Source organism: Glycine max, chromosome 15 (genome assembly GCF_000004515.6).
Source record: "Glycine max cultivar Williams 82 chromosome 15, Glycine_max_v4.0, whole genome shotgun sequence".
NCBI classification, from domain to species: Eukaryota; Viridiplantae; Streptophyta; class Magnoliopsida; order Fabales; family Fabaceae; genus Glycine; species Glycine max.
The window spans coordinates 28,592,912-28,605,842 of record NC_038251.2 but is presented as its reverse complement, the minus strand read 5'-3'; the positions used below and the strand labels follow the sequence as shown (position 1 = coordinate 28,605,842).

General features: G+C 32.6%; 1 pseudogene; it reads left to right on the top strand.

Moving 5' to 3' along the window:
- The first annotated feature begins 3,757 nt into the window (after nt 1-3,757).
- LOC106796146 (uncharacterized) lies at nt 3,758-9,456 on the top strand (annotated as a pseudogene).
- The last annotated feature ends 3,475 nt before the right edge of the window (nt 9,457-12,931 follow it).

Genomic DNA, 12,931 nt, shown 5'->3' with positions numbered 1-12,931 from the left:
ACTTTTTGTTTAGACTAATGGAACGTATTGCTGACAAGATAAAAATCATCGACGGATCTAAAGAAACTCTGAAACTTGCTGTAAGGATAATCGATCTTTGGTTTGTTGGGACACCGGGCAGGTCTGAACAAGCTGAGATGATCATTGTTGACTCTGACGTATGCTCTTAATTTGTTCTTTTTGTTCATGAATTGGTTCTATTTGTAGCCGTTAATTAGATATTTGTATTATTCATAGGATGATCAGATCCACGTGGTTTGTAAGCAAGACCAGTTAAAGGCATGGAAAATGGATTTGAAGGAAGGTTGTACTTATGTGATGCACAATTTTAAAGTCACCAAGAATGATGGACAGTACAGAGTTTGTGATCATCCATATAAATTGACATTTATTGGAGTTACGGTTGTCAGACAGTATGGCTTAGATGGCCTTCCTTTAAAAAAGTATAGATTTGTAGATTTTTCGGATATCATTGTTGGCCAATTACAGTTTGACCTATTAGTAGGTAAGCACAGCTAGATTTACATTTCTAATTTCAGCACCAGTATTTGTGGGTTTTGTTTTCCGTTACTGATTTTTACTTGATTTTTTAGACATCATTGGTGTTGTTGACGAGGTTGTCTTTCATCATATTTCACCCAGAAGTAAGAGAGTTGTTTTTAAGCTTATGAATTTGAGGTAAACGTCTGATATGTTCTATGAGTTACTGACGGTTGTATCATTGCATGGTTGTATGTTGTTAATTCATTGTTTGTATAATGAATTGTTTTTTTTCAGTAACAAATTGGTGTCTTTCACTCTATTAGACGATTATTGTGTCCAATTTTTGGAATATTTGGATCAGCATGAGAATGAAGGGCCTATTATTGTGTTGTTGACCAATGCAAGAATTAAAGAGGGCCAGGGTATACTATTATATATAGTTATTTGTTTTTCATCTTCGTTGGATCCAACTTATGCTTTCATTTCTGAGTGGTACAGGATCCTATCCATGCTCGATTAGCAATTCTTTGAAGGATTCTAAATTGACTATTAATGAGCCACTAGCACCAATTGAAGAATTCAATCAGAAGTATTTGCCTCCTATTGTTATTAATATATGTTTGTTTCTTTTTCCTTCGGTCTGTTATTGATTTATTATGTATAGGCTTTCAGAATTGGGCATTGAGATCCGGTCAGTTTTGACACGTCGTTCCCTGTGGAGTTCATAGCCTTCAGGTTCTGCTCAGTTATCATTAAGGGAGACATTCATTTCCAAGTCAAAGGCAAAGAGAATTTCTAAGATAAACAACCTTTGTTAAGTAATTCACTTATATATGTTTACCTGTTTATCGCTTCTTTGGATGCCTCCTGCTGAATTTTATAGTCGTAATATTTCCTGCAGGAGTTTGCTTGTGTTACTGTTGGTACAATCACAAGGATTGTTATGGACAATCATTCATGGTGTTATCCATCTTGCATTCAGTGCTATAAGAAAATAATGGCTATCCAGAACCATTTGTGTGCCCATTTGGCAAACATAATGATCGGGTTGTGCTTAGGTCTTTGTTATGCTTTTTAAATTTCTATGCCCCTATATTTATGTTTTAATTTCTTTTTAGTATTTAACCCTATTATATATGTTTCCAGATATAGAGTTGAAGTCATGGTCAATTATAAAGATGAAAACACAAAATTTCTCCTGTGGGATCGTCAATGCACTAAATTGATTAGGCAGTCAGCTGATGAAGTCAACAGCCTCAAAATAGAAGTAGGTGTCTATAATTTCAAAATACAAAATTTAATGTTGGCATAATGTTTAATTTTATTTATGTTTTTTCCTGTTCAAGGACGGTGATCTAGATTTAAATGCCTCCCCAAAAGCACTTGATAAACTAGTGGGTCATTTGTTCGCCTTTAAAGTCAAAATCCAACTGTAGTACAAAAATTCTACTGTTTTGAAGTGCTCCACTGACTTAACTTTAATTAATGATGTTCTGGACATGTTGCTTGATGCTGAGGTCCTATTTTATGGAGTTGTTACTCTTCATTATTGTTATATGTATATCTTATTTATATGCTTATTTATTTTTCATTGACTCTACCGGTATCAATTAACATCTTACGCAGACATGTTCAAAGATTGAAGCTACAACACCGTTTGATTCCAATGATCCTGTCCACGATGAATGCGTAAGTTTTAAGTTTTACCGTCTTATTGCAATATTGTATTTGCATAGACATATTTGGACCAGGACTCTAATCCACATTCATAAACATTATCGAATGGGATCAAGAATCCCGACTACCATTTGCATAAAGTTCAGCTTTTGCATCGACTTATTGTTATTGTTTGTTCTATCTAGTAATCCATTTCTATAACAGTAGACCGATCCACTTATTGGACTTCCCTTGACACCAACAAAACGACATCCATTTAATGAATGTGATGATGAAGCAAGAAGCTCCCAGATTTCACCAGCTCAGCTATCGTCCAACAAATTAGCAAAACATGAGAAGATAGAATAGATTTTGTTGCTTAGGAATAGCCAACACTTTTTGCTTTTTTGTTGGTTTTTTGGAAATTGTAATTGAACTATCTTTGTTTTATTTTGGTGTGTAATCCTGGATGGCATGGGCTATTCCAGTCTAACATCCTGTTTATTTGTAAATTGTAATAGAACTCTTTAATTTGTTTTATTTTCATCTATCATTCTGTCAAACATTACGCTTATACTAGCATGCATTATTCCAGGCTGACATGTTGTTTATATCTTTTGCACAATGTTTAGATGTGTTAATTTATTAACTGAGATTATGATTTATTATTGTTTTTATAACAGATTTTTAAAAAAAACATTATTTATTCCACAGTAACTGAAGCATGCATGGATGATTCGTTGTTTATAATTGAGTAAATGTCTTGATTACCAAATTTGGTCAACGCCTCTGTATAGCTTAATAGCCTAAGCTTAATTTAATTTAAGTTAATTTATCATATGTATCAAGCAAAATCTGGTATCCACTTCCGCATCTATACAGGAAGAAACAAAAATTGCTCTCATGTATTCATCATATAATTTTGTACACTTTTATAAAATAACATAAGCTATGACTTTAAAGAAGGTCAGGCTAAATGTTTTATCAATCAATGAATTATACTTCTGTTCGCCACAACATACTTGATATCAAATTCCTTATCGATCAACACCTGTATCGAGCTTAATAGTCTAAGTTTAATTTAATTTAAGTCAATTTATCATATGTATCAGCCAAAATCTGGTATCCAGTTCCGCATGTATACAAGAAGAAACAAATATGGCTGTCATGTATTCATCATGTAATGTCGTTAACTTTTTAAATATTATACAAGATATGACTTTAAAGAAGCTGAGGCTAAATATTTTATCAATGAATGAACCCTACTTCTATTGCTCGCAACATAGTTGATATGAAGTTCCTTATCAATCTTACCAATCCATGTCTATAGGTACATGTGTCATTACTATTTAAATTAAAAGTATCCAGATTTTGCCAGCTGTAAATTCCAAATTTGTTATTACACTCTTTTAGTTGCATTTCATTAGTTACTGCTTAAGTTAATTATGACAGAACTCATTTGAATAAGCTTTAACCAAAAAAAGTTCAACTACAACGTCCTCAACAATCCTCATTGTTTGTTTCTGTCTTTTACCATTTGAGTTTGCAATATAATTGTTCCTTCCAACAACACTCCACTATCCAAATATAAACTACAATATCATCAACTGAAGACAACATGAAGATGGAAAACCATAGATTTATAGGCAAGTCTGATTCAGCAAAAGCCAGGAGCAAGAGAAAGCGTGTTAGACAACAAAAAGTCCATCTTGATGTTCAGCATAGTGTCCATGCAAGTTTCAATCCAACTTCATCCCATACTGAAGATGATTATAACCAACCAAAGACACCACCTCATAGTGTTCATGCAACTGCCAATCGAGCTCCACACGATGCTAAAGATCATTGTGCGTTATCAAAGTTAACATTTTTATATCTTTACATTCAGCTCATATCAGTAAATAATGTTGATACAATATCCATATATAGTTTGTTGTTAAAAGGTAAGGAAATTGTAGATTTGATGCAAGATTATAGCAATGCATGTCATTTCAGCATTCGGTTTGAATCATTATCATTATTTGCTATTTCTATCATCCTTTTTCTATTTTGAAGTTAATATCTGCGATTCATCTGAGAATGAGACTTCTGGATCAGCAGAAGGTAGGATTACAAATCTGCTTCATTGATTTATTAAATTCACTTCTAATCATAATACCTAACTGCAACTTTCGTAGAATCTGAGACTATTTCTTCAGTTGGATATCCAAACTGTGAATCCTCGCATCATGATTCTTCAATGGACACAGGAGGTAAATGTCTTATAGAATTGTTTTTGTTTTTTAAATGACACCATAAAACATATTCTAAACTATTTTGATGTTCGCTACTATTTAATGTTCTTATATCTATTTTAGCCATTCCTATAAAAAAAATTCTCAATGGTTACGGTTATGGTCTAATATCTAATGTTATTATTCCAAAATATTTTGATCTTGGTGACCAACTCATACAATGTAGACATTGTAATGCTAAAATGTGGTATAATGAAAACATATCAAAACGTTCAAATGGCTCAAGCCCACTATTCAACCTATGTTGTGGCAAGATTGAACTTCCATTGTTACAAAATCCACCTAAATTTCTACAGCAACTTCTATTTGAGCAAAATACAGCTCATGCAAAAAATTATCAACAGAACATAAGAACTTATAACATGATGTTCGCATTTACTTTTGTTGGTATTAAATTTGACAAAACAATTGGTCATTCGAGAGGTCCTCCTACAATCAGAATTCAGGGTTAACCCTGTCATAGAATTAGAAGTCTATTACCAATGCCTGGAAAAGAACCTAAATTAGCACAATTATATATCTATGAAACAGAAAATGAAGTTCAAAATAGAATTAACACCATGAGGTAGTTAACAACATAGTGCCAATATAAGATCCCTGATTTAGATTGATGTCCATTGTTTATCTTACATTAACATCCTCTTAATTTTTGATATATTTGAATATCTGGATTTTCAGCCACTATAATGAAATAGAGGCACATATTGTCTCAAATTTGCAAAAAATGCTGGATGAAAACAATGCTCATGCAAAAAGTTTCAGGATGGCAAGGGATAGATTGACAAACACTCAAGTGCATAATGTCAGACTCAAATTGATTGCTGGTCAAGAAAAAGATGGTTGTACATATAATATACCAAGTGTTCCCGAAGTTGTTGCACTTATTGTAGGTGATATTGATGCAAATTCGAACAGAGATATTATTGTTGAAACTCAAAATGGGCAATTACAGAGGATACATGAATTACATTGTAGTTATCTAGCTCTACAATATCCTCTATTGTTTACTTGTGGAGAAGATGGATATAGGACTGACATTCTACATCGTGATACATTAAGTGGGAAAAGAAAAAAAAAGGAATCGTCTTACAATGAGAGAGTGGTTTGCTTATAGACTACAATGCAGACCCAATGAAGGTCAAACTCTACTGCATTCTAGAAAACTATTCCAACAATTTGTTGCTGAAGGATACACAATGATTGAATCTGAAAGACTCTCCTATGTTAGAAACAACCAAAAGAAACTCAGAGTTGACAAGTTCTGTAGCTTGCAGCAGTCATTCGAAGCTGGAAATATAGAAGGTTTAGCCCAAGGCAAGAGGATCATCTTACCTTTAACCTTTGTTGACAGCCCACGTTACATGGATCAACTTTATTTTGATGGCATAGCTATATGCAGTCACGTAGGCTTCCCAAATCTTTTTATTACTTTTACCTGCAATCCAAATTGGCCTGAAATTCATAGGCTGCTGATACCTTTGAATTTGACAGCAATAGATAGGCCAGAAATAATCTCCCGCATTTTCAAGCTTAAATATGAGCAGATGTTATCAGACCTTACAAAGAATCACCTGCTAGGCAAAGTCGTCGCATGTAAGTTGATGCTAATTCCTATTTGTAGTGCTACAAATAGATAAGCAATTTATTGTAGATTATGTTTTCTTTAATACCTTTCTATTAATCATATTTGGTAACAACTACAGACATGTACACAGTGGAATTCCAAAAACGAGGGCTTCCTCATGTCCATTTATTGTTATTTTTACACGCCAACAACAAATATCCATCTCCAAACGATATTGATCATATTATATCAGTAGAAATACCTTCACAAAAAGATGATCCAGAACTCTATATATTAGTGCAAAATCACATGATTCATGGTCCATGCGAAATTTTGAGGCCTGCATCTCCATGCATGAAGGAAGGAAAATGCAGTCGATTTTATCCAAAAAAGTTTCAGGCCACAACTCTTACAGATGGAGATGGTTATCCTGTATATCATAGAAGAAATACTGGTCGGACAATAACCAAGAATGGTATTATAATTGATAATAGATGTATTGTACCCTATAATCCAAAATTGCTGAAAAAATACCAAGCACATATAAATATTGAATGGTGTAACCAAAGCACTTCTATCAAATATTTATTCAAGTACATCAATAAAGGATACGATAGAGTTACCACAGTGATGGTACATGATGACAATGAAACAGTTTCGTATGCAAACACTCCAAATGATGAAATCAAGGAATATCTGGATTGCAGGTATGAACCAAGTTTAATATGTAAATCATCTTATGATTGTATTTTTAATATTTTTTTATTACAGATACATTTCTCCATGTGAATCTGCATGGAGGATCTTTGGCTTTCCAATACATGGTAGAAAATCTTCTGTAGAGAGGCTACAGTTCCATCTTCCAGGCCAACATATCGTTCTCTACCAAGACCATGATGATATTGATGATCTGCTCTCTAACCCAAGCATTTCTGAATCAAAATTTATAGCTTGGATGAATACAAACCAAGTTTTTGTTGAAGGTAAAAACCTGACTTATTCTGAATTTGTGACTAAGTTCGTGTATCACCAGAAACAGAGATGTTGGCAACTTAGGAAAAAGGGTTATACTATTGGCAGACTTCAATGGGTTCCTCCAACTACGGGGGAATTATTTTATTTAAGGATGATGTTGACTGTCTGTAGAGGACCAATCTCATTTGAAGATATCAGAACAGTTAATAGTGTTGAATATTCTACATATAGAAAAGCATGTTTTGCTAACAAGATGATAGAGAATTCATTGCTGCAATCCAGGAAGCAAAAGACTGGGGCTCAGCACCTTATCTAAGGAATCTTTTTGTATTATTACTTTTGACAGGTACCATGAACAAACCTGAAGAAGTATGGGAAAAAACATGGCATTGGTTAAGTGATGATATTGTATATAGTCATCGCAGATCATCAAACACTCCAGGTTGGCTTACATATAGCTTGACACAAAAAACTTTAATCATAAACATTATCTAACTTCCTTTACAAATGTCTTAGGATTACATATTGATGACTCCAATCTGATGAATCTGGTATTGCTTGAAGTTGAAAAGCTGTTACCAGCCAATCAAAGATCACTTAAAGACTATTCCATGCCATATCCTGAGAACGCAAATTTACTAACACATGCAAACAACCACCTCATTTTGTCTGAGCTGAATTTCAACAATGAAGAACTTAGATCCGAATTCCTTAACCTTTTTTCTCAAATGACAAGTTTATTTACTGTACTAACTTGCCTTCCTTTTTTTCCTCCCTTGTGTTTCTCTCTGGAATTTCAACCTGTTATTAAAACCAGAACAATCTTTATGCCTACAAACCAACAAGCAAAAATTTATAACCAAATTATTCAGGCTTTCAATAAAAATGAAGGTGGAATGTTTTTCTTATATGGATATGGAGGAACAGGAAAAACATTTATTTGGAAGACACTTGCATCCTCATTGAGAGCTGGCAATAAAATTGTTATTATGGTTGCTTCTAGTGGCATAGCTTCTTTGTTATTTCCTGGAGGAAAAACAGCACATTCAAAATTAAAAATTCATGTTCCTATATTTGAAGACTCGACATGCAATATTCATCAAGGAACACAATTGGCTGAATTATTGAATGAAGCAAGTCTTATAATCTGGGATGAAGCCCCCATGGCTCACAAATTTTATTTTGAAGCACTTGATCGAAGTCTAAGAGATGTTATTAAGGCGAAATCAAATTCTGATAAAATCTTTGGTGGCAAAGTTATGCTATTTGGGGAAGATTTCCGACAAATTTTGCCAATCATTCCTAGGGGTAGCCGCTCTGATATTGTTAATTCAACTATTAATTCATCTTATCTATGGAATCATTGTCATGTTTTGACACTGTCGAAAAACATGCGTTTAGAAGCCAATACAGATGCAACAGACAAAGAAGAAACTGCAGCTTTTGCGAAGTGGATCCTTAATATTGGTGATGGAATTGTAGGCCAGCAAAATGATGGCTATGGTTCAATTGAAATTCCAAAAGATCTGTTAATCACAGAATATGATGACCCACTCTATGCAATAGTTAATTCTACATTTCCAAATTTATCTCACCATCATACCAATCCTGAATACTTTCAAACCAGAGCCATATTAGCTTCCACAAATAAAATCGTACAAGAAGTTAATGATTATATACTCATTGATACCAGGTGATTATAACTACCTAATCTAATTCTTATTATATATAAATTTGGACTCTATGTCATTCTTATCAAACATTCTGCAGGATTACTAATCAAATCTATTAAGTATTTTTTCTCCATACTGATCTTCTAATTTTTTACTCTTTTTATTCTTTATCCAATATGATAACCTGATAAAAAATCACATGTGACCAAATGGAATATCTAAGTGATGATTATGTGGACAAATCAGAAACACTAAAGAGTTCTCATTTTCAATCACTAACAACAGAATTTCTTAATTCATTAACAACACCCGATCTACCGAATCATAACATCAAAATCAAAATTGGATCACCTATCATGTTGTTAAGAAACTTAGACCAAACTCAAGGACTATGTAATGATACTAGATTAATTGTTACAAACTTAGCTAAACATGTGATTGCAACTGATATAATTTCTGGCAAAAATATTGGTCAGAATGTTTATATTCCAAGAATGTCTATGTCTCCTTCACAATCACCATGGCCTTTTAAGCTTTGAGAAGACAGTTCCCAATAATGTTTTCTTATGCAAGGACAATTAACAAGTCCCAAGGTCAATCACTATCCTTAGTGGGCCTTTATTTACCTAAACCTATCTTCTCACATGGACAATTATATGTGGCATTGTCAAGGGTTAAATCAAAAAAAGGCCTTAAAGTTTTAATCCATGACAAAGACAAAAAAAATTCAAATTCTACAACCAATGTTGTCTTCAAAGAGGTCTTTGCAAATCTTAAAAGGTTAAATCCATTTCATATATATTCTCAATGATTAGTTTGTATGCTATAATATTCGATAGTTGCTTATTCATTCTCTAACATGCAGTTAGATACAAAATTATAGCTTCCAGCTTTCGACACATCAATTCCAGTTCCTACATATCCATTTTTGCTGCAACCTTACAAAATAATCCAGCAAAAAAAGAGCTCAAGCCAGAACTTCAAGATATAGGCAAAACCATATTCTTCATTCATGTACTTGAAAAAATATTTAATACAAGTATTTTGCTTACACCATTTAATATTTAAATGTGCTTCTTGTATTTTTTTTCAATTCTGAATCATAGAGCTGAATATATCTGCCATCAATTATAATCCCTTTGTTGGTTTTTGTCCCATCAACATTTCTTGACTCCTCATATTTCCCTTCTTCATACACGGACATAGAAGCCTCAAAATTCCACATGAACTATCAACCACATAATTTTGCAGTAAGAATAATATCTGTCTTCGAATTTGCATCAATATCACCTGCAATAACTGCACCAAATTCTGAAACCATTGGCATCCTAAAACTCTTTGAATTAACATTAATAGAGGATGCAAATGTCTAAGGCAAATCTATTTTCTTGATATTTCATTCAATAATTGGTACTGTCCAGCAATCTAGCAACAATCTATATATATATATATATATATATACACACGTAACATAGAAAGCCAGCATTCAATATTAACAATCATCCAAAGCAAGTTTAATCATTCGATAAATGCTACTGTCCAGCAAATACATAAATAACTTAAATCACATTATTTAATTAACATGATTTTAGGAAAACAAACTATATTTATACCATATATTCATTGATTAAATATTTAGCCATTTCTGAAATACCAAATTTACTATGAAATACTATAAATACATTTAAACAAAAAACTAAAAAAGATACTTAATCTTTAAATTCTTTACATGAAAATAAACAATTTAAACCTTTTTTTTACAAACACTTATTTCTTACAAATATCATCTAATACTTATCAATTACACCATATTTCAGGTCTTCCATTTAATCATCAACATTTGTACAAACAACACTTTTGCTTCACTACATTTTTTAAGATATATATATTGCTCATGACATTCAACCACCGAAGGAAAAACAGATGGTAAAAGAAAAAAATATATACACACGATCTAAACCATGATTCAGCTCTTGGATAATTTATAGCATTCAGTGGTGTAAGGGAACAAATTCATTATTACCAAAATTCAACTGCCCCTACATGTCCAATCTATTGGATCAACATTCAATATTCCATGATTTCCAATTTACTTGCCACGCTTCATGTCACATTTGTTGGCTAACCAGCACTTTATTGACTAATTTATAACACAAACACCATTTCCTTACAAACATTAACCTCTTTCAACTTTGCTAAAAAACAACAGCAACTCGGCTCCGATTATGAGTTCAGACTCATCAACTGCTTCAAACAAAGTAAAATTCTTGACTCTTCTTTCCGATTTTGACTTCTATTTCTGATTCTATGATGAAATTTATTATCTACATTTCAAATTTCCTCACTTGGTTGCGGAATCCTTACTGACTTTTTCTTCTCTCTCAGTTAATGTTTTGAATGCATGCACCCATATATTTTATGTTTTATAGTTGACATCCATTCGACATGTCTAAAATTATTCTACATTAGGAACTATATCAATTATTTGGACTGTTGTTTCCGTATGACCTTCAGTTTGTCTGCTTTGGAAATTTGTTTTTTGTTTCATGCATGTTGGGATGCATTCTCCAGCATTGCTTCAACTATTCTAACCCTGCTTCCTCTGTTCTGGTCTTTTCTCAGTTTGTTGATCATTTTTGTATCTTCATCACTTCCACTCGATTTTTTCGCCTGCTCACACCTTCCATTTTGTTATGGCTTTGCTTTAACTTCAACCTTTCTTGCTTTTTAGATTTCATTCCTGTTCTTGCTTACTCTGATTGCCCATTCCTAAAACTGCCATATCACAACTTAGATCTTAACTGAATTTCCTAGCTCACGAAACCATATTAAATAATTTTAGACTATCAACTATACTGATTATTTCAACTATTCTTTTCATATCGTGTTTATTTGTGCATGTTAACCTCCCTCATTAAATTTTGTTGTTCATCATTCTATCAGCATAACAATGAAAACACTCCAGCTCAAGATTACTTTTTCTTACATATATCTTTAAAACATTCCATTAAACTTTAATTCTCTTTAATTCCCTGTATGTTTGATCAACAATTGTACAAGGTTATATCCATCTAAATATCCTAATCTAGAATTATACATGCCTATAGAGGCTTAAATAACTAAATGAACACGACAAAAGATGAGAATTGAGTTAAGTATCTAACAAAGTTATTAACATAATTGAATTAAATGTGAAAAAAACCAGTACAACAAGATGGCTAATCTATGATGCTAATCAAGCTTAAGATAAGATGAATATTACATGGTCTGTAAAACATAAGCAATCAAATAGGCAGCAAATAAATATGAAATTATTGTGTGCATGTGAACCTCACTCATTAAATTTTGTTGTTCGTCATTCTATCAGCATAACAATGAAAGCACTCCAGCTCAAGATTACTTTTTCTTTTAAAACATTCCATTAAACTTTAATTCTCTTTAATTCCCTGTATGTTTGATCAACAATTGTACAAGGTTATATCCATCTAAATGTCCTAATCTAGAATTATACATGCCTATAGAGGCTTAAATAACTAAATGAACACGACAAAAGATTAGAATTGAGTTAAGTATCTAACAAAGTTGTTAATATAATTGAATTAAATGTGAAAAAACCAGTACAACAAGATGGCTAATCTGTGATGCTAATCAAGCTTAAGATAAGATGAATATTACATGGTCTGTAAAACATAAGCAATCAAATAGGCAGCAAATAAATATGAAATTACTGCAACACGGAATGTCTAAGATGAAACTATGTTGATGCGACCATCAGTTGTTTTATTCTCGAATAGCTTTTATACTTTGTTTCAATTAAATTACAGCAGAGAGGAAGAACATGGATAGACACCATTTTTCCATCATTTCAGCATATTGTTCGACAATTTTACTCCTCTAAAATGACTAACCATATTTACACTTTCTATACCGGCTTCATAGATTAAACTTTATTGCTTTTTTTCTTCCTAACTCCACATCTTTGATTATTATCTATCTAAATAATACAGCTATATTGGTTTTTATGTCCAATCTCATTCTAGGTAGAACTTCCATTTATCTGAAAACCAGCAATCATGCAGTTTAGAGCCACATTCCACAATGACAGGGTAGTATTGGATTAAAACTCATTTCTTTTTGGTTTTTTTACCACATTCAGTGGGCACCAGAATATCCCGAATATGTTTGTTTCAAATATAATGGACTTATATATCAAATCCAACTCAGACTCCATAAGGGAAAAATCTTCTTTGCTGAAGGACTGAAACAGTTTAGAAAAGAATTGGCCA